Source organism: Cavia porcellus, unplaced genomic scaffold (assembly GCF_034190915.1).
Source record: "Cavia porcellus strain 051 isolate PalLab524CR breed Dunkin Hartley unplaced genomic scaffold, mCavPor4.1 scaffold_25, whole genome shotgun sequence".
Classification (NCBI taxonomy): Eukaryota; Metazoa; Chordata; class Mammalia; order Rodentia; family Caviidae; genus Cavia; species Cavia porcellus.
The window spans coordinates 40190032-40212022 of NW_026947508.1; the positions used below are offsets into that span (position 1 = coordinate 40190032).

Here is a 21991-nt window from a genome sequence, read left to right on the forward strand (position 1 = left end):
ACAGCTTGACAGTCTTTTCTGTTTTTCACATCTTGTGTTAAATGCCATTTCCTCCAGGAAGAATTTCTTGGGTCTTCCATCTGTCCTCCTCCATGACCTTCCCTTCACCTGAACTCTCTTGAGGTCCTCTCCCCATTTAACTTCTTCTCCCCTGGTTCCATTCTTCTTTAAGCCCTACTTCTGGCCAATCATACAAACACATGAGCTCCCTCCTCATGGAATCCATCTAGCTGTCTTTTGGTCTTACATTCGTTCTCTCTGAACACAAATTTCAGGTAGGAAAAGGCCTTTGTTGTTTTTTGAGATTCGATCTTGCTATGTAGTTCAGGCTAGACTAGAACTCACTGTTTAGCCCAGAGTGAGCTTTAACTCATGGTGATCCTCCTATCTCAGCCTCCTGAGTGCTGGGATTACAGGGGTGCACTACCATATCTGGTTTAGGAAGGGGTTTTAATTAAAAGAATTTAAGAAGATCCCCGGAATCATACCAGAGGGGCAGCCATGAGAGTGAGGGAATTAATGTGGGGTGCTCAGGTATCAGCCGACCACACTGTGGTAGCCCCTCTCTTGCTCTACCACTGAATCTGAGCTCTGCTGGAGAAGACACCTCCTATTTTCCCTTCTCACAAGTTAGTAGAACTTGTGCCCTATCGATACTCCCTAAAATGGGACTTTAGGGGCTTGGAGGAGATAGCAGGCTGCAACAGGACGCCAGGGGGCAGCATTGAGCTTCACACGGTCCGCACGGCCGCTTCTGTTCGCCAGGTCGTCCAGCTCTGTGGCACAGGTTGGGCAACAGCCAGTGGAGGGAAGGAGAAAGGTGTGCAGCAACAAGCACGGTGCTTTCTTTTTGGGTTAAACAGCGGCAGAATGAAGATGTAGGAGTGGTATTCTCTTTTTGGGTTGAAATGCGCTTTCGGGGAAGGGTGGCAGATCCCAGCTCAAGGGACTGAGTAAAAGGGAAGCCGTGCCCTGGTCCCAACTGTGTCTCAAACTGTTGTTTGGGTGTTGGCAACCTCCCCGCTGCCCTGGCCCAGCTCGAGGCCCCACCCTAGCTTGTCTCCTGAGGCCATCTTGTCTTATTTGAACTCTCTGGTCTGTGTGAGCAGGGCACGTTGCTCACCTTCTCTGAGCTTCTCTCTGTGCAAGCTTCTCTGAGATCTATATGTGGGCACTAGTGGAATAACCCTCCCCCCTTCAATGACACATCATCTGTGCCTTCCCTTCTCACTCCATAGGCAGGTCCAGGTCCCACTCTGTACTCTCAGAGGCCTTGGCCAGGTCCCCAGCTCCTCAGAGCATCTGTAAGATGGGACTAAAAATCCTATGTGCCACACACCTGGGAGGGGACAGACCCCACTCATGGAGGTGTAGCACATTGGAAGAACTTGGGCGCCCCCTCCCCAGCATGGGAGCGCTTGTGGAGTGAGAGGTTGCTCAAGTCTGGGTGTCCGAGTCTGGAGTGGTTATTTATGCAGGACTATAATCCTAGCACTTGAGAGACTGAAGCAAGAGGATCTCCAGCTTGGGCTAAGTAGTGAGTTTGAGGTCAGTCAGGACTACAAAGCAAGACTCTGTCTCAACAAACCAATCACCAACCAACAAGCCTGGGTGTCAGTGTCCAGAAGCATCAGGCTCCTGTGGGAGACTGCAAGAACCACACCACAGAGGAGGAATTTCACTCAAAGGAGGAAAATTCTCAGGGTGAAGGGTGGTTCTACACGGGCAGCGTCTGAGGCCCCTCACTAAAGCTCTTTAGGAAGAGGGCCTGCAGTTTTGGCCTCATTTCTGTGCAGAGGGATATTAGGTGAGAACTATCACCTTTTCTGTGCCTCAGTTTCCCTTCTGGTTCCTGCAAAGGCAAAGGGTGCCCCGCGAGACCTCCCCATATTCAGTTCAAAGGCTCGCTGGGTGTAGGAATCCCCGGTTCTTCCCTCAGCCAACGCTCCCCCACCCACCCTGGGGTAGGCGGACCCACCCAGGCACCCACTGGCCGACCTAAGGCCTGCCCGAAGCCGGGCTCGCCGCCTACCCGTGCGCCCCGCCCCGCCCGCCGCGCCTCCCTGGGCACCCGCATTAAAGCGCATATGCAAGCCATGAATTATCAACTGAAAGGAGTCAATTACCGGCTCTAAAAACGAGTGTCTGCGCCCGGAGTGCCCGGGGCCATCCGCCTATTTACGGAGCGCTCTTCCCCGCCCCACCGGGGAGGGAAAAGCCGCAGACCTGAGCCTGAGACGGCGCGAGTGGCAAGCGGGGAGGCCGGGCTGGGAAGCGGGGCGCGGGGCGAAGGGCGAGACCGGGCGGGGCCGCCTGGGGCTCAGCCGGGCCGGAGCGGCGAGATCCGGCCATCCTGGCAGGAACCAGCGGCAGGCTGAGGCCTTGCTGTCTGCGGAGGGGAGGAATGGCCGGCCCTAAGGCAGGCAGGAAGGACAGGAACGGGGAGGAGGTGAGGATCGGCCTGATGGGGCTAGATGTGAGGGTGTCTGCGTGGACGCTCAGCAAGGAGCGAGAAATGGCCAACAACAACCATAGAGGGCTCAGGAAGTCCTGCCCCTCAGCTGTTTCCTCCTCTGGAAATGCTTTTTCTGTCTGACTCCTCACCCTCTGATTCTGCATCTCCCTGGCTTCTGCACCTGTCCGTTCTATTCCACATCCAGACCTGACTTCCCTACCAGGTGGTGGGTGTAGGAGCAGGGTCTTGTTTACCTTGCTTAATGTCTTCTGTGGAGGCTGCCCCCTGATATTTGCTTTTTGAGGAAGAAAGGGAGAGAGGAAGAGGAGAGAAGGAAGTGAGCTAGGGTAGAGGGGATTTAGGTATGAGAGCTATGACCACAGTGGGAGGCAGGTAGGCCCAGAGGGGCCCTCCCATACAGAATGGAGGAGGAAGGCTTCAGCCAGACACAGTGCTGGGGGTGGGGATGGAGAGGAGCTGTGGAGTCGCAGCAGGGGTCCAGAGAAGAAATGGAAATCTAGAGGGAAAGGGACCAGAAGCCTAATATCACCAGCTCCAGCAGGCACTGTCAGAGACCCATGGCTGAGCCCTGAGGGCCCCTTGCCATCCTAGGCCTCTTCTGGAAAGAGTGGGTAAGTGACCCCCGCCTCAAGAAACTAGGGAAGGAGCAGGCCGGGCAGGGGTAAGAATGTGGGTTAGGACTAGAACAGTCTTTCTCTCTCCCAGTGTGATCACAGGCTTCACTTCTGAGCCTCAGGTACCTTGTCTATCAAATGGGCAGGATGCTGCCCCCTTGCCGTGAATGTCCTGACATCTGCATAGCATTTTCCTTAAGTCCTTATTCTCACTGACCTGAGCTAAGAATATGAATAACCATCATTTACTGAAGCTTACAAGGTACCAAGCACGTTTTAAAGAGGTCATCACTGCACTCCTCACAGCTTTCAGAAGCTGCTGCTGCTGAAACCACAGGCTGAAATCAGGAAGCATCAGTATCAGGCCTGAAGCCAGCTCTGACAGCAGAACCTCTGGAAGTCTCCCTGTCCTGAAGAGCTTCTGCCCAGTCCTCAGGGCCCCTCTAGTCTGGCTGAGTCTAGATCCACAGTGGAGTGGGGCTGGGGGTCACTAGTGAACAGGGCAGCTCAAGTCTTGTAAGGGCGGCCCCTGGAGTCTTGTTCCTGCCATGGTGTGGGCTGGGCGTCCAGGCTGATGGGTCTGCGACCGCCATGCCATTAACAGGCAGCCAGAGGGGGTGTCTGCGAGCATCAACGCTGGGGTTCCTGTGCCGCTCGCCTATTAGTAGATGGTGGCTTCACAGTGATTTATTGGGGCTTCTTCATTTCCCCTTGGTCTGCTATAAACATATTTATACCACCAGAGTGACCGATAAATTTCCCTTATGAATCCTGTTATCTCCCCTATTAACCATCCGTCACCTTTTATGCGGCCACAGTGGGCCAGGCTAGGGCACCAGGGCTGGGTGGGCCACAGCCCCTTACCCCTGTGAACTCTTCACCTCCCCCATGTTCTGCAGACTGGCGGCTGCCGCCACTTTCCAGCTGCTTTCTAGGGTGAGACCAAATTTCATCAGGGAGGGCCTTTGAAATGTGGCTTTCTCCAGGGTCTAAGAATGGGGAGCCCCTCTTGGTGCTCTCTGGAATCTCTCCTACAGTTGCTCTGGCTTTCCCTCCTTTAAGTGCACAGGATTCTCCTGGAGCTGCTCTACTTCTCCTGTCCCTCTCTCGACTCTCAACCCCATCTATTTCTGTGGGGCCAAAAAATAAGACACAAAGCTGTGTAATGGCGCACTCCTATAAGCCCAGCACTCAGAATTCTGAGGCAGGAGAATCTTTGCAAGTTCAAGACCAGCCTGGGCTTCAAAGTGAGTTCAAGGCCAGCCTGAATTGCATAGCAGGACCTTGTCTCAAAATGACAAAAAACAAAACAAAACAAAACAAACCTAGTGTGATGACAGAGTAGCCTGATGCTGGTTGGTGTTGGTGAGCGCCCCCTCTCTGCCAGTCTTTTGCTATATGTGACTTTATGTGACCTTCCTCACAATCTCAGATGTTTATTGCTCCATTTGTCAGATAAGGCTGAGTAAATAAGGCTCAGAGACATTCAGTGAGGAGCCTTAGGTCACCCAGCTGAGGGACAGAGCTGTAATCTGGGGTTTTCAGTCACTGTAATATACATCCTGTCAAAATGCCATAGGTGGGGAGAGGTTCATCCAAAAAGTTTTTCAGCAGAGTGTTCTAGGGGGAGGAAGATGGGGTGCCCAGTAGAGCAGGAAGTGACCTCTGTTTCTCTCCAGTCCAGTTGACTTAACTTGGACACCTGTTAAGCCCTAAACTTCTGGGCATAGCACGCAAGGTCTTTACAAGCCTTAAGGCATCTGTCTGGCCACATCTGAAAGGGACCTGATGCATGGCCAGTAGACTGGGCCCTGGCTCAGACCTTCTCAGCTGTGTTCCTGTGATGAAGCTCCACCATCTCCAGGCTCAGCTGTTGTGGGCATGGAGTTCTGTGTTTTGGAATATGGCTGTGTGTGGGTGTGAGTGTGGGGTGTACATGGGAATCCTGTTTTCTCCCTCTTCATCCACAAAGTCAGCTGGGACCTTATGGGAAGCCCCTCTGGGGCTCAGATGACCCACATCCTCCACAGGAGGTAAATTTTGAGATTAAGGTCTACACCTTAAATCCTGGTATTTCTTCAGGAGCTCAAGGGAGTGGACTTAGGTGGGTATTGTTATTACTATTTTATGAACAGGGACACTGAAGCTCAGAGGGGAGCCAGAACAGAACCTTGAGTTAAGGCATGTGACTGGGAGAGACTCAGCAGCATGAGGCAGAGAGAAGCTGGAGGACGGCATCTGCAATCTGCACACTCTGCACAGCCATGGGTGCAGGTGGCTGCAGTCTAAGGGAAGTCTTGTTACTGTTGTCCAAGACGCAGTGTCCTGGGTGGTCGGGGTGGGGGGTGGCTGGGGAGAGAGGATTATGGGCTTAGCATCCCAAGCAACAGATTCTCTTCTGAAAGAGGGATGTGGCAAAGTCATTCTAGCCATTCTCCTGCCTCCCATGGTCCTGTGGGAAGAGCTGTTGGGGAATGGCTGCCTCCCCACACCCTAGCACTTGGGGGAGACAGCCCATGCCAGGGGAAGGAGTCCTGAGTTCAGGCCCCACTTGGCCTGTGACCTGCTGTGCAATCTGGAGCGTGTCTGGCCCTTTCTGGGCTTTACCCCTTTGACAGTCTCCAGCTCAGGCCTGCTGTGTGCCATGAGGAGAGTCCCATCCTTGGACCAGAGTACCTGAAAGGGGGTCTGGGGAATAAGCAGGCCCCTCAGCCAGCCAGATGCTTTGGGAGCCTTGCCTGCAGCCTTTCTCAGCGTTGCTGTCTCGGCTGCCTGCTCTCCTTGCTCCCCTCTCTCCTTCCGCTTGCCTTCTCTGTGCTACCATCTGTCTGTCTGTCCACCTTTATCTCTGGTCTGGCAGCCCTTCCTCCGCGTCCTCATGTCCTCTCCTCTCCACAAGGTTGGCCTCCCTGGGGTGGCTGTAGGGCCTGGATCATGCGTGAGAGAATGTGTGTGTGTTCTGCCTCCCTCTGCTTCCCCCCTTAGTCATTTTCAATGTCATAAATTTCCACGTCTCTCTCCTCCACTCGGCTATTACCTGCGCCTCCGTCACCGGGCAGCGCTCCCGCTCCCAGATGGGCTAGGCCATCTCCATTCTGCAAATGACTCAGGGAGAGAGAGGCAGGGAAGGAAGGAGAGAAAGGAGCTGAGAGACATGAGAGATTGAGGGAGAAGGTGGGTGAAGAGAAGACAGAGGCAAGCAGATAGGGACAGAGAGGCAGCCCAGGAGAGCTCAGCCCCTTCTCTCCTCCAAATACAAAGGTCATTGCCAGCAGGGAGTCTGCCTGGCACCAGAGCAGGACAGGTGGCGGTGTGCTGAGTCTGGGAGTGGGGCCAGGCAGAGCTCTGTCTCTGCCCAGTGTGGGCCCTGCTGCAGCCTCTCCCTATACTCCCATTTCTCTGGCTGCCAGGCTCCTGACAAACAGACCCCCTTTTCCCTCCAGGGAGGGAGCCCTCTGCTAGGCAGCTTGATAGAGCTTAGGGTCCCACAGGGGAGAGGGAGCTATCCTCTTCCTTCACAATTGGGGTTCTGGGTACAGGACTCTCCACAGACAGGGCTTCTCAGGACCATGTGAAAATGTCCCCTTGCACTCTGTGTTTGCCTCTGCTTTCTCAGGCCTAGTCCTTTGGATGGGAGCTGGTTGAGAAATCAGACAGCCTGTTTTGGGTACTTCTAGACAGCCCTGTGGGGAGGAAATAGAGCAAAGGAAGGGCCAGAGCAGCCAGGCTAAGGGACTCATGGCCCCCAAGGTGCTGCTGGGAAGGACACAGTGGAGCTCCAGCTGGTGCTGCTGCTGATGTGAGTGATGGCTGTGGTCGTGGGAGGGCAGCCCTGCAGCTGACAGCAGCCCCCTAAAGGGCTTTGAGCCTTCTGCTCTCAATACCTCCAATTGTTCCTCTGCTCCCCAGAGTGACTGAAAAAATGCAAATATGATTATGTTTTTTTCTGGCTTAAATCCTCGAACAGCTCCACATCTTACTGAGAGCAAAAGTGAAGTTCCTTCTGATTCTGTGCCCTTCCCCGCTTCTGCCTGCCGACAAGGCCTAGGCCAATGGTGGCGAACCTATGTCACCTAGGCTACGGTGGGCTGTGTGCATCATTGAAAGTGCTGCAAGGTTTGCCATCACTGCCCTAGACTGTCCACCCAGGGCCTTTGCCCTGTTTTCCTTGCACAGAGCTGGCTCTTCCTCTCTAGCCCAAATGTCACTACACAGGGAAGCTGACCCTGGTGACCTCATCAAATGACAGGTGACCCCATTCATCTCTATCATGGCTTCCTGAATAATTATTTTATGACTCGTTTTACACATTTTGTCATTACTTGTTTACTTAGCTGTTTTCTGGTTTAATGTTCAGTTCCTCTGATGGACAGTACCTCTGATGGCCAGTATTTGTGTTGTTCATCAGAGACAGCACCTGCTACAACATGAGTCTTCAAGAAGCATTTGTTAGGCAGGTATGGTGATGCATTCCTGTAGGAACACTATAGGAGGCTGAGACAGGAGGATCAAACATTTGGGTGGGAAACTTCGTGATTTAACAAGACCTCATGTCAAAAAATAAAAAGGTTTAGAGCAGTAGTTCAGTGCGACAGTACCTCTGAATTCCATACCTGGGCACATTACCTCAGGCTGGGCTCAAATTCACTGTGAGCCTCTTGCCTTGGCTTCCCCAGTACTGGGATTACAGGTGTGCATCACCATGTCCAGTTTTTAAAAAGCATATATTGAATAAATGATGTGGATAATGTCAGTGCATTTTCTTGACTGGTTTAGATGGAGGATCGATGTTGGGATGGATATTGAACTAGGCTGGTGGCCTCAGATCACTGTCCTTCTAGTGAAATTTGTTGAAATCTCAGTATGATAGATCATAAGGAATGACCTCTTGCCTTGATGCTGGGAATTTGGCTTATGATCAAGGGTGAGGCTTCAAAAGAGAGTTTTCTTTATTAAAGCCACACCCTCATATTAGATTCTCCCTACCTCTGGGTACACACACACACACACACACACACACTTTCTGTTCTCCATGCAGAGTGGTCTAATATAAACCACACTTATACACAGAGTCCCTCATAGATGCTCATACAAGGCACACAGAGGGACAAACTTGGTTACATACATTCCCACACATGCCAGACACTCCACAGGCATATTTGTGAACAGACACACACATATGTATATGCTACTACATATATGTGCTTATGTGTGCAGAGTCATCCAAACCAGCACAAACACTTAGATATCAAGAGAAAACACCTGTTCACTTGCCTTCTTGCTCAGGATCTATTCCATGGAGAGACACCCCAGGCTCCAAGGTCCCTCTGGCAGTGGAATGCACTACACTGAGGGGTCTGCACTCTCTGGTCTGCCCCCTTTGTGTGCATGTGTGTATAGGTGCATACATACCCTGGTTTACTGCCCCAGCACTCTGCTTGGACAGACTCAGACTTCCAAGGGTCTTCTTTGTGGCCAGAGGCAGCCCAGTGGGAACTGGGGTCAGGACTTTGTCCATGGACAAGGTCAAGGTCCACTGAGTGACTGGGATGAAGCTCATTTGGGACAGAGGTCAAAGGTCAGTCAGGGATTTAGATTTTTCTTAATGACCTGTCTCTGCTCACAGGTGTATCCACTTCCATGGGCAGTATTCCAAGATGCTGCTGCAAGGCCAAGACTCAAGGTCCTCCTCGTGAGCCTCTGCAGCTGGCAGAAGGTGGGTGGGGGCAGGTGGGGGCCAGGCCTGGGCAGATAGCTGTGAGGTACGTTTCCATCTCCGCAGGTCGGGCGGGCGAAGCCATTTCCAATCTGCTCTCTATCATTTTCAATATCATTAATCCCAGACACTCTATTTTCCATGCCTGCGCAGCCAGGCCCCCGAGTGTGCGCTGTGTAAAGTGACACATATTCATCACCAGCTCGTGGCGCTGGCGCCGACGCTGATACAATATTAGTGTTGCCCCCCCGCTTGGGGCCCACTCTGCCCGGCTCCCCGATGGCACGAATCCATCACCTGGAGCCTGTGTCACTTTCCCCAGCAGCCACATTTGTTTGGGCACTTAGGAGGTAATTGCAGCACATTAGCAGGGTGGGCAAGGGTGCCGGCCCCCATGAGGAGGGGAGACTGAGGCGTCCTCCTTGCAGCTGAAACCCATCCTGGCCTCTTCCAGCTCCTGGGCTCTGACTGGGCTCCTAGAATCTTGGATTCTTGCTCCTACAAATATGTACTTATGTGTGTGCATAAGTACCCATAAGTTCTGGAGAACTCCATGTGGGAGAGGTCCCAATTCTGGGCCCAGGGGGAGGCCATAGAAAGGATCCTTTGCTCCCTGTGTGCTCAAGCTGGTGCTTGCTCTAAATGAGGCTGAAACTCACAGGTGAGGGCTTTGAAACCTTTTTTTGGCAAGTCTTCTCTATCCCAGAACTGAAATTCAGATTGTGGCAACATCTGTCCCATAGCAAGAGGTGTTGGGAGTAATGCAGAAGGGAAAAGACACTTTCCAGTGCTCAGAAGCCCAACTCAGAGGTACAATCTGGCCTGCCCTGGAAGCCTGGGTCTGAGAGGAGAGCCTTGACTGTGCGATGTGTGATATGGGCTAGGTCTCAGCAATCCTGTCTGAGTCTAGCTGGAAGGGGATGCGACATCATGACCACTAGAGGTGGCCCAGGCCAGGGTTTTTTTTGGGAAGACTGCCTGGAAGTGGTGAGCTTCTGGACAAGGAGGCCTAGAGCGGCTGCAGCAGAGGGAAGGGCAGCAGCCAGGTATTCGATTTGAGCACAGGCCAGACCATAGGGGGCATGGGTTCCTCTGCTGCAATCCACAGGGCTAACACCCATTAACCTCGTCAGCAGACAAATTGCCCATCTTGTCAAATTCCCATTTAAAATGCAAACTCAATTTGACAGAGTAAACTGAGCAGAGGTGGGAGTGGATAATCCAGTGGAGGCTCATTAGTGAGGCCCAATGAGAGGGGCCTGCTGGGATGGCCTAACGAACCCGCCATGATGAACCTCCAGCCCATTAACATCCACCATCACTCGATACTCCAACTCACATGCCCTGCCTCACCCCTTCACTGTCTTACCCCGCTCAAGGAGTCAAGGACCTCAGCTGCTGACCAGCTCCTCTAGGAAGGTATATCTGAGGGCTTTCGAAGTGTGAAGAGCTGGGAACATCTCTGCCCCTCTGCTTGTCTACTCAGTGGCCTTCTGCAGCAACAACAGCAACCATCCCCTCCTCAGTCTCCACTGGGACGCTGAGTGTGTCTTGTCCTACAGAATCATGACTGTGGGGTCTTGTGAGTCAGCATATACAAGCTCATTTACAACCAAGAATCTCGGGGCCTGGGGAGGTTGCCCAGCTAGAAAGCAGCAAGCAAGCACTGAGTGCCTTTGAGCCAAACTTCCTCAGACTCCAACAGTTACTTGTGACCACTCTGCTGTGTAGCTTCCTGGTGTTGTAAATGATTGTTCTTTCCTTTGCTTTCTTGGGTTCAGTGCTGCCATTAGCTGGATGGGGCTAAGAAAAATGAATTCTTTTTTGAGCCTCTGTCTGTTTCAATCTGTAAAAAATGGGTGAGCAACGGCTATCCAGTCCAAAGAGAATCAGTTTATGGTTTAAGGAACCCTAATAATGACTCCAGAAATATCTGTAGACAACTTAGTTAGAGGTTGGGGGAGGGATGAGTAAGGAGGGGAGAGAAAAAAGTTCGCTTTCCCAGGAAGTAGCACATGAACAGACCACAGGGACCTCTTGGACTTTAGGCCCTGGAGACCTACACACGAACCTCCTCCTGCACCCTGAGCCCCACACCCAAGCCACTCTAGTCTGTTACTCTGGTGATCGATCACTCTAGGAGCCTAGAATGAGGCTGACAGTGTCCTCCCCTGGTAAAGATGGTGTCCTGGGACAGAAAGCCTGCCCACCTGGCCATTGCTCTCTTTAGGTGGCAGCCAAGCTATTATTGCCTGTTTGTAATAATTGGAATAATGGATGATTAAGAAGCTCAAGAGGGTGGCTATATAGAGAGTTAATAGATTGTTGCCCCCCTACTCAGCCACCCTACCTCTGCTACCCTACAGGAGCCTACCTGTAGCACCTCCAGCTAGGCTGGGCCCACAATAGTCACTGCTGCTACGTGGGCCACTGGGCTGCCTGACCATACTGCTGGTACAGGGTGGGTCACTTTGTGTTGGTGTCCTCTGTGGGTCACATGAGCTGTCACCGGCTTTATAGGAAGAACCTCCTTAGCCCTTAGTCTCTGCCTGTCTCCAGTGTTGTTCTGTACCCATCATTTCCTACCATGATTCCTCCATAGTATAGTCCGAATATCTCAGCTGATATTCAGGGCCTGTCACAACTGACCTCAGTTTGCCTAGTCCCTTTTATGGCACAGAATTCCCTGTAAACTCCTATCTCTCTGCCTTTGCCAGCTTTGAGTTACCCTCATGTCCTTCTCTGGCACCCTCTGTGGACTCAGCAGCCCCTGAGTGTTGGGAGGCCTCTTCCTCTTCAGCCCCTCTCTGTTCCATCCTTGTCCTGTGCTAACAGTGGGCTGGGTGGCAGCACTGAGGCCCTGGACCCTGTGTGGGGGCAGCCCCAGAGGAAGTGAGGGGTGGGTAGTATTCTCAGTCTCCCTCCAGTCGTCTGCCAAGCCATCCTCTGAGGCTGGCCTAATTCCCTTCAGAGCCCAGCTCCCATCTTCAGGGTGGTGCTTAGGGAGCTGAGAGCCCAACGCTAATGCCTAAGAAAGTCGTGGGTGGATTAGAAAGCGGGGGAGATTAGGGCCAGAGCTGGTGGCTGATGCGGGAGGGGAGCCCCTCCTCTTGAGGAAGAGGAGGCTAATCCTGCTTAGTGACTGAGGAGACAGCAGTGCTGAGAGGAGCCTTCATCCATCCACTCTGCTGCTGCGGCCCAGCAGGAGTGGCAGGAGAAAGATCCATCCACTCCTTCTGTCCTTCACATATTTGGTCTCTGATGCCTCTCCAAGCCATCCTGCTCTGTCTCCTGCATTGCTCCCGCCTCTAGGTAACCCCAAATTTCTTGCCCTTCTTTGCCCAAACTGTCCTATCTAGCCATATCCCCCAACTTTCTCCATGCGTTGAGCCACACTTCATGCATTGAGCCACACTGCCCGGGAAGTCTGTAGTAAGTACTGTGGAGCTGTTCAGATGGCCTGTGAAAGGCAGCCCTGGGGAACGCTGGCTACTGACTACTGATGGTTGACAACCATCCTTAGTTGCCTCACCCTAACTTATGGTCCCTCCTCAGGGTGACTGATCAGAGCAAGAGCACAAAACTCTGGCTCCTTTACTGAGAACTCGGACCAAAGGCCATCCCAGCACAGGACTGGGATGTGGGGTTGGCTGAAGCTGTATCACAGCTCATCCTCTCTCTTTGGCCAGTCCTGTGCCCCACTCCGCCGGACATGACATGATTCCCCAGCTCATTCTCCACAAACCCCCTCCATGCCCCTCTCCAATCTCTGCAAGCAGTGTTGCTCTTCACTTACGTCAAGTCTCATGTTCCAAGACGGAAGAAGATAAGGTTGGTCTGTGAGGGACCTGTCTCAGGAGCTGCTGATTTAGATGCTGGATGATGACCAGCAATTCTTCCCTGAGGAAAAATCCTCAAACTTCTCTGGTTTCCATGGCAGCCATGTAGACTGAAGGTTGGGGGCTCTCCTATCCTGGAGACCCAGCCTGAGATCCCAGTCTGAAAGGAGAGGCAGATTCGGCCTTAGAAGCTGATTGAGGAGAGAGAAAGAAACAATCTTGGTTCGAGAGCTTAATCTGAGGAGGAAGAGAGGAAGTCTGACTGGGCACCAGTTCTGAGTGGAGAAGGGGTGCTATATAGAGCTGAGTCCAAGGGGGAGGACTGGTTGCTAGACCAGAAGAGGCAGCTGGAGCCAGACTCTCCAACCCCATTCACCCAGGTCTTCCTCAACTGGCTTGACTCGCTCTCCAAGGAGTCAGCTGTTACTCTGTACCTGAATGTGGCTGGAAGGGGGTTCTAAGTTAATACTGGGGTGCAAGTGAGAATAGTAGAAGGGACATTCGCTAGTGAATCCCTTGGCTCCATTAGTCTTGATGTTCTGTGGGAACAGAATATTCTGGATGCTGGGCTTCTGAAAAAGTCTGGTCCTAAGGTAACTGGGAGGTGAATGGGTTGAGAGGGTCAGTTTGGGGTGGTCAGTTGAGGGGGACCACTCCCACTCTTTTCCCTACTCTTGATGGACAAATGCTAATAACATTACCAGCAATTGACCAGAAATGAATAAATAATTCAGTCTGGCCTGAAAATGGGAGAAAGTTACTTAAATGCTATTGACAAGCCAGTCCCTGGCCTCATTACCCATGCAGACTCAGGCCTCCACATCGACCCTGTCCCCCTCTCCCCCCGATTCCTTCAAACCCCACTGTGGGCAGCCTGGGGCTTCCTCCCACCCATCTGACCTGGGCTGAATGTGAGAAGGGTGCCCTAAGGAGCTTGGGGTGGAGGGTAGAAGCTGAGGCTCAGTCTAGAGGACCTCACTTCATCCCCCAAAAAGTACATCAGTGCCCTAAGATCTTCCCTTTCCTCAAACACTTCAAACAGCCCCTGTTGAAGGGTTTCCTTGGAGATTCCTCTCACCACCCACCCCAGGTGCACACATGGGAGGGGGCACGAGCAGGCAGGCACACGTGCACATGCACAGCAAGCCTGCAGCTGCCGCACTGCATCCTCTTCCAGGACACAGAAGACTGGTGACCCCCTGGGGCAGCTGTCAGTCACTGTGCTCTCAGGGAATACAAACTCATTAAATGTTTTCCTGCCTTGTCACAGGGGCCTGAGTCCCCGAGTTAGGCCTGAGGAGGAGGAGGAGGAACAGGGAAAAAAAATATGCAGCTGATCCTTTAAAAGCACATCTTGTATTTCTGACTTGGGAGAAGAGATGGGATTATGAAGGGTAAGGAGTACTCAGGGAAGGCCCTGGCTCTTGGTTTCTGGGGCATTGGCATTTCTGGCCCCAATAGCATCCGTGTAGCTGTGTTCCCCAGAAGCAACTCTGCAGAACAAAACCTTTCCATTTTCTTTGCATCTGCTTCTCTTCCTTAGCTGCCATGGCCTGCCTTGGCTTCAGAAAAGAAGTCTCTTCTGACATCATCTGGCTTCTTCTGAAGAGACTGTTCTGCTGCCTTCCCTTTCCCTGTGCTTCCACGCTTTCCTCTCTTCCTCCTTAGTTCTGTGCTGCTTCCCTGAGGCCAACATACACATGTCAGAATCACAGAGCTGTTTGGAAGGCTCAGTCAGAAGCCCACAACACCTACTGGTCAGAGATGAGAAAGCCTCAGAGACTTTCGGGTCCAAGGCCTGGATTTGGAGCACAGACTCAGGGGAAGGGAATTTGGGCCTAGGGGCCAGGATGTTCCAGGAGGTATAAGTGGCTCCTTTATGGCCCAGCCCAGGAAATAGGTCTAAAAGAGATTTATCTCTTTGTGGGCCAAGGTCTCGTACCAATCCAGTGCCTATCACTGGCAGCCAGGCTTATCTCTTCTTTCCCTGTGGGACCCAGAGCCTGCAGCCTGGAGGGTTCTGGCCTGGGCTTCCACTCCTCACCTCCCTCTTGGTCTCCTCCCTAGAGCCTGCCAGATTCTTGCCCTGACCAGGCTTTCTTGCACCAGCCCTTTTCCTCCTTCAGCCCCCACAGAGGTCCAATATCTCCTCAGATCTCCCATGAGCAGTACCCCCTGCCCTGACTCTGGAGCGGCCTGGAAAACTGATCATCCATAAGGCCCTTCTCCCATGGATCTGTCCCCGAGGAAGTCATTTATCCAGATCAACTGGCTCTCCTCAGTACAAACATTTGCAGGAGCATTAACAAGCCTAAAACCCAATTAGCCTTCAATTACTCAGGCCTTAGCCAGATTTTCTGTGGTGGGGACAGTCGGAAGGAATGTGTTTGGCACCGCCTGAATGAGAGCCTCCTCCTCCTCTGGGCCAGCTGCCCAATGGTCAGCAGTCCTGTCCGGCCTGACTGTGCTTACCTGCCCTGTGCAAGCCTCCACTGCTGTGCTGCGCCCCAATCCCCATCCCTCTTGAAACTATTATTATTGTGAAATGTACATAAACAACATGTACTTTTTTTTTTTTTGTCTTTTTCGTTTTTATCGGTACCAGGGATTGAACTCACGACTGCCTGCTTGCAAGGTAGGCGCTTATGCCACTGAGCTAAATCCCCAGCTCCACAACATGTACTTTGAAAAGTCTTATAACAGTGTGATGTGGAAGAATACAAGGTGAAAAGCTAAATTCCATGCCCCACAAGTCCCACGAGTAATTTGGGGGTTCTTCCCCTCCTATTCAATTCTAGCCATTTGCATGTGTGCTCATGAACATGCAAACATACACCCTACATAGTTTTGAGTGTTTTTTAAATTTTTTTTATTTTTTAGCCTTTTTCCTTTTTTATCAGTACCAGGAATCAAACTCACAACTGCCTGCTTGCAAGGCAGGCGCTTATGCCGCTGAGCTAAATCCCCAGCCCTGTGTTTTTATTTTTTAATGTCTTCGTTATTGTTCGTATCTTTTAATGATCTCCTCTATTTACTGGCCAGTGACATTTAATTTGAACTTCTCTTTCCCTCATCTGCTTTTCCTTCCCCTGTGCTTCCATGCCTTCCTGTCTTCTCCCTTAGCTCTGTGTTGCTGCCAGCTCCTCTCTTCTCACCTCTTCTTCCCTCTCACACCCTCTTCCCTACCTCGTCTTCTTCGCATCCTCCTCTGTCCATCTCCATCCCTTCTCCTTCCTGCCTGCTACTGCAGTGGGGGAGGGGCAGCCAAGCAGCTATCAGCTCTGCTCCCTAATACTCTGAGTCCCACTCGCCTCTTAACACCTCCCTGAGCCCAGGCCCCTAAGCTCCATCTCCCTCTAATCACCAAGGCTTATTTCTGATTTTCTGAAGTGACAAGGAGCTGGGTTTGGGGGAGGGAGGACTGTCAGCCAGCATCTCCTAGGATGGAGGGAGGCACAGCTGCAGGGAGGGAGGCCTGGCTGCTGAGATGTAGCCGCAGAGACTCCAGTGGAGCATTTCTCGCTCCCTTGGAACAGGTAGCCTAGTCTCCAACCAGCCTCTTCTGACTTTGCATACTATGCTACTATGTATATGCTTCTACCCTTGGGCATGCTTCAGGGTAGATTCCATTTCTCTCTTCCTTTCTAAAAAGGAGGATGACCTCTTCTTCCCCAGGCAGCTTCTTTGGACAGTCTGGTGCTCCACCACCACCATTCCAGGAGAAGCCAGGTCCACCAGCACTGTCCCTATCTCTTCTTACCCTACTCCCTCTTTTGATCCTGGAGGTGGGAAAAGCCTCTGGGCTGTACAAGCCTTGTCTTCTGCTTCCCACCTTGTAGAAATCTGGGTCTCCCTTCTATCTCCATGCTCCCTACAGTCCAGTGAATTGGCATAAATTCAATTAAGGACAACAACAAATCTCTAGACTTTTTTTTTTTCTTTTTGAAATAGGGTCTCACTATGCAGTTTAGGCTGGCCTCGAATTTGTAATGATCTTCCTGTCTCAGCCTCCTGAGTGCTGGGATTACAGGAATCTGCCACCACACGAGGCCCTCTCTCGACATTTTAAAGGCATGTAAGCTTTAAAATACGTGCTAAGAGCAGAGATCTCAAGAGGGGTAGGATGAGGGGACTAGCACTAATTCTGGGGTATACTTGAGCACCAGCTGTAGCTCTGTTGAGTGACCGTGGATGCTCCTTTGGTGTCTCTGAGCCTTGGTTTCCTCCTTACCCTCCCCCCCCCCCCCCAGAATGGCTAAGAGGCCCAGCAGGAGTACCTGGCTCCTGCCTGGAAGTGTTCACCCTGCGCTAATTTAATTACACAGCCTAACTGGGCCCAGGCTGGGGAGGTGGTTAATGGCAGCTGCAGAGACAGTGAGTAATCAAGAATTAATTAAGCATTTCTGGGGATTCCCAGCCTGGACCAGGGATTCCTGGGAGCCAGGCTGAGGCTGGATGGGGAAGACAGAGCTTCTCTAGCACTCTGTCTGTCTCCTCAAGGGGGTCGGGGAAGGCTCTAGGTTCAGAAAGGCTCCGAGTTCAGGGTTGTTCACCAAAGTAGTCTCTTGGGCCATGGGGCCAGCAGGAGGCTAGGCTGCATGGACTTAGACAGATGTCTACCCCATGCCAGTGGATTTGGACACATCTGTTTACGGCTTGGCTTGTGCAGAGGTCTGTCTTGATTAGGCTGGGTGCATAGAAAAGGAAATGTGGGCCTTGCCTCTGGACTCTGGAATCAGGCAGCTTTGAATTTCAGTCTGTTTACTGCAAACCAGGTGCTGCTGGAGAGGGCCTTCCTTTGCTTCTCATTTGCTTTTCCTCTACCCCCAGGCTTGTCCACTAGTCTTTCCCTGGCCCCTGCAGGTCATTAGGTTTTGGTGAACATGCTTTGTGACCAGCCCCTCACAGTCACTATCAGTCATTGGTGTTCTTTTCTGCTCATTTATTTCTTGCGTGTCCACCGGCCTCTTCCCCTAGAATTAAGTCCCATGAAGGCAGAGTTTGGTCTGGCTCACAGCTCTGTCTTTAGCATCTAAAGCAGCACTGGGTGTAGAAAGTGTGCGGAGAAGGAAGAAACCCTTCCAAACGTGTTCACTGGACTGGAAAATGCGGCTTCTACCCTGCAAACCCGAAGGTGCAGGAATTTAAAGCGTGCTCTCGGGAAGCACAGAGCTCAGTTCCTGGCCACTGTGGAGGCCACGGCCAGCTCACCACTTGGTTCCAGGCGCACCTCGAGCTTGCCGTCCAGGCCTGGGGACAGCGCCAGCGCCAGCGGCAGGCTCCGCCCCGCCCCCGCGGCCCAACTCCTTCCCAGGCGCCCCCGCGCCGCCGGCGCTTTGAAGTCCCAATCCGGCAAATAGAGTCAATCAATTATGAAGGGAACAATCTGGCGGCCCCTCGGGGAGCGGCGGCCGAGCGATCCCGGGGGATTAGGCCGCAAATCGCGCTGAGCCTCCCTAAGTGACAGCGAGAGAATCGCGCGCGGCGGCGGCGACGGCGGCGGGAGGGAGCGCGGCGCTAACCCGATTATGCAGATCCGTGGGGGGCGCGGATTAGGCCTGGGCGGCTCGCCCTGAGCAGCTCGCGGATTTGGGAAAAGTTTACTCAGGCGGAGGGGGCGGAGACTCCTGGGACTGCCGGGACTTCTTCCAGCTGGGTGAAGGCTGGATGCAGGCCCAGCGTGGCGCGGGCACATGCGCGACCCACGCCCGCACGAGCCCAAGACCCGCGTCCCTGGCCTCGGATGCAGCCGTGAACGTACACGCACAAGCTCGGGGGCTCACAGAGCCAGGCCCTCCGTTGCTCACACACTCACAAGACCCTCGCTGGTATCACGCTTACAGATACACAATTCCACCTTCAGATGTGCCTCCCTGTGGTCCCAGCAAAATCCCTAGTGACACTGGAAAGCAATGCTGACAAGGCCCAGGGCCGCCCTGTCCTCACCATCGACCTTCCTTGTCACCCCTAGCTGGTACTGTCTGCCCCAGGACAGAGCTGTGCGAGCCTGTGTGCTTTCTAGTGCGGGGTCTAGCTCCAGCCGTGGCTTCTGTGACCAAAGCCTCTTTAGGGAGGGTGGGAGTCACTGCAGTACGGTGAGCTGAGAAACAGGCTCCCAGCCAAGTGAAGGCAGGTTGTTAGGGAAGCCAGTGCTTCCTTTGCTCTGTAGAATGGTCAGGGAGTGTTCATGGTCCACACATGACTCACTCTCTCTGTATCCACAGTCTGTGTACGTCCATGTAACATGTATATTTGTGTTTGTGGACAGTGGTATGTGTATTCCTAGCCTAACATATCACACACTGAGTACAGACATTTACCCTGGACACACACTATGGCACAATCTCTCTCCCTCTCTGTTGCTGTCTCTCTCTCTCTCTCCTATATATATATTATACTGAACTCCTGATAAAGGTACCAGCAGCAGACAGTGGACACTGAATTGCTGTCATGGCAATTGCTGTGAGCTAGAGGATACCCTATATCCTGTACCCTAGGCAGTGACAGAATGACCCTATGGTGACCAGATTAATGAGGAGAAAGGGGACAGGGTCACTGAGTCTTAGGAAGCAGAGTATTCCCTGTTGTCCCCACCCCCTAAGCTGTGTATGTGTCTGTGTATGCACCATATTTTTGTTACTAGGAAACTAGCATGTCCATGCATGAGTGTGTGTGTAATTTCAACATCAGGGGTCCACTTTGGAGTGGTCTGACTGGTCCCAGGAACCTGGTCAGTGGCAACAGTATTCTATGGCAGGCTGGACACTCTAGACCTGGTCGCCTTATTGGTCTGTTCTGCTCTAACCTGTCTGATTCTGAGTCCCTGAGAGAAGCTGGAGGACTCAGGCCCTCAGGAAGAAATGACAGCTAACTCCTTTCTCCTGGGTATCTTCTGTCTCCTGACAGGATCTGTCAGGTGACCCCTGCCCACCCTTGTCAAAGTGCCTGCCCCAAGGGGCCAGCAGTGCCCATTTCACTCTTAGCAAGACTTCCTCTGGCTGTTATGGAAGATAACTCCGATTAGTTGGCCACAGGAGTGGTCATAGTCAGCGGTCAGGCTGTGTGGGGAGAGGCCACCCAGGCAGGAGGCCCACCCAGAAATGGACAAAGGGAGGGATTTTCGAAGCCTGGGGTTGGAGGAGTGAGAAAGAGAAAATCACTCTCCCAGATGTCCAGGGAGGCTGTTGGTAGGGACTTGGCAAATCCTTAGCTGGGCCTCCTTCCCCAACCCTACCCAAGTTCAAATCCTGCTGCACCATCTAATGAGCATGTACCCTTGGACAAGATAGGAGCTCTCTGCCTCAGGCTTCTTCTTCCTTTTTTTTTTTTTTCCAGTGCTGGGAATGGAGCTGCGATTCTTGTACACACTATGCAATATAACTGAGCTACATCTTCAGACTCTACATTTTAATTTTAAATAGGGGTAACGTGGGTATGGTGGTGCAAGCCTGTAATCCTAAGGAGGCAGAAGCAAGAGGATGGCTTTGGGTTTGAAGCCAGAATAGTGAGTTCATAGTGAGTTCAAGGGCAGCCTGAACTACGTAGGGAGACCTTGCCTCAAAACAAAACAAAACAAGGATAAAATAAGGCCTTTCTCCTAGGATCTTTATAAAGGAAACGTAAAGTGTGTAGCAGCATGGCTAGCACATAGTAGGAACTCAAGCTGTGGGAATTTCTGTTACTATTACTGTGATTTTTAGTTCAGAACAGGCAGAGTATAGAAAAAAATGCAGCAGCTGATGAAATTTTGACATCCATCTCACAGATGAAGAGCAGAGAGACCCTTGGGAGCTTCCACAATTTCCCCCTCCTCATTCAGACTTCTCAGGGAAGATGGGGAGCCAGGCTGGGGCTGCCTGCCGGAGGGGAGGGAGTCTGGGCCTCTTCCCTCCCCTCCTCTTCTTCAGCTCACCCAAGTATCTGCGAGCTGGGGGTGGGGAAGGGAGGAGAGGCAGAATCTGAAGTGGTTCAGTGGCTCAGTTGTTTCAGGCCAGAAGCCATTACCTTCCTGGAGAGAGAAGCCCATGCCCCATCTGAGGCTGAGGCAGGGCGAGGGGCTATAGATTAGAGTGGGACTCCAGGTCTGCCCTGCGGCCTGCTTACCTTCTCCCTTCCCCTTCTTTGCCCAGGTAAAGAGGCAAAGTCCCTACACTTCTCTAGTTTGGGTAGGTCCTGAGGGTGGGAGCAGAGAGACCAGCAAAGAAAGACAAAGACAAATCTCTGTCCACTGTACCTTCAAAACTGATTTTGCCCACTACATGCTAGGCTCCAAGCTTCTGTTGATTTTGTATCCCTGACACAGCTGGAAACCAGCAGGGGCCTTTTCAAGACAGTCATCCAATCATCTAGCCTGGGAGACTTGACTGGACAGTGAAAAGAGAGGAGTTGCATGGTGTGTGTGTGTGTGTGTGTGTGTGTGCGCGCGCGCGTGCGCGTGTGTGCACAGACTGGAGGAGAGGGGCCTGAGACTGCCTGCCTAGCAAATGTGCTGTTTTATGATGATTGCCCCCCTACTTGGAGTGATTCAGGACTGCTAGCGTTTGGGAGGAGCACTAATGCTTGGGGACTTGGCAAACCCAGGGAAGGCACTTGCCTATCAGATCCCAGGCCCAGAACCTGTGGGAGCTCAAGACACAATCTCTGGAGTCATCCCCTTGGTGTGCTCGAACCCTGGGCATGAACTATATGCGCTCCTACCCAGGAACAAGACTGTATCCAATGAGTTCCTTCACAGCCCTCATGCAGAGCATTCTGGCAAGAGCTACTTTGCTCCTCTTGGAGGAGCTGTCCTGACTTTCCCAGATGCCTTCCGAGGGTGGACTGAGTGATTGCATTGAGTTCTTATCTACCTTACCCCCGGACTCCCAGCTAGTTTTTGCAGGACAGAAAGTTTTTGGAGAAAAACAAATGAACAAACAAGCAAACAAACAGACAAAACCCCAAGTTCAAGTTCTGGAATTGCTGTTCACAAATTTTGTGACACAAAATTATTTGGTCTCTCCATCTCTCAGCCTCTCATATGTAAAGCAGGGATAGAAACAATCTCTATCTCTGGCCTGTAATGACAATAAGGTAATGGCTGAGGTAATGGCTGAGAAGCACTTAGTGCAGATCCTAACCAAGAACTGGAAGTGATTTTTGCTGCAGTTCCCCATTTCTTTGTTTATAGAACCTAACACAGGTGTAGATCTGTGGGAGTCTTGCTGAATGAATGCCAGTTTCCATAGTGTTCATTTCCTTTCTTCACTTCTGATTTCATTTCCTTCCATCTTTCTCTATCCCTGTGTCTTAAAGAAAAGGGGTCATAAGAATCTTGTGTCCCTCTGCTTGCCCATGAGCTTAGCTC

General features: G+C 52.2%; 1 long non-coding RNA gene across 2 annotated transcripts in view; it reads left to right on the top strand.

The window, feature by feature from the left end:
- Positions 1-2293: 2293 nt before the first annotated feature.
- LOC134472840 (uncharacterized) overlaps positions 2294-21991 on the top strand; it is a 29855-nt gene continuing 10157 nt past the window's right edge. The window contains exons 1-2 of one of the 2 annotated variants that reach the window (XR_010042816.1): positions 2294-2449; positions 8717-8806. This is a non-coding gene — a long non-coding RNA (uncharacterized LOC134472840). The remainder of the gene's footprint in view (positions 2450-8716; positions 8807-21991) is intronic. The other variant, XR_010042817.1, reaches the window with a different exon arrangement.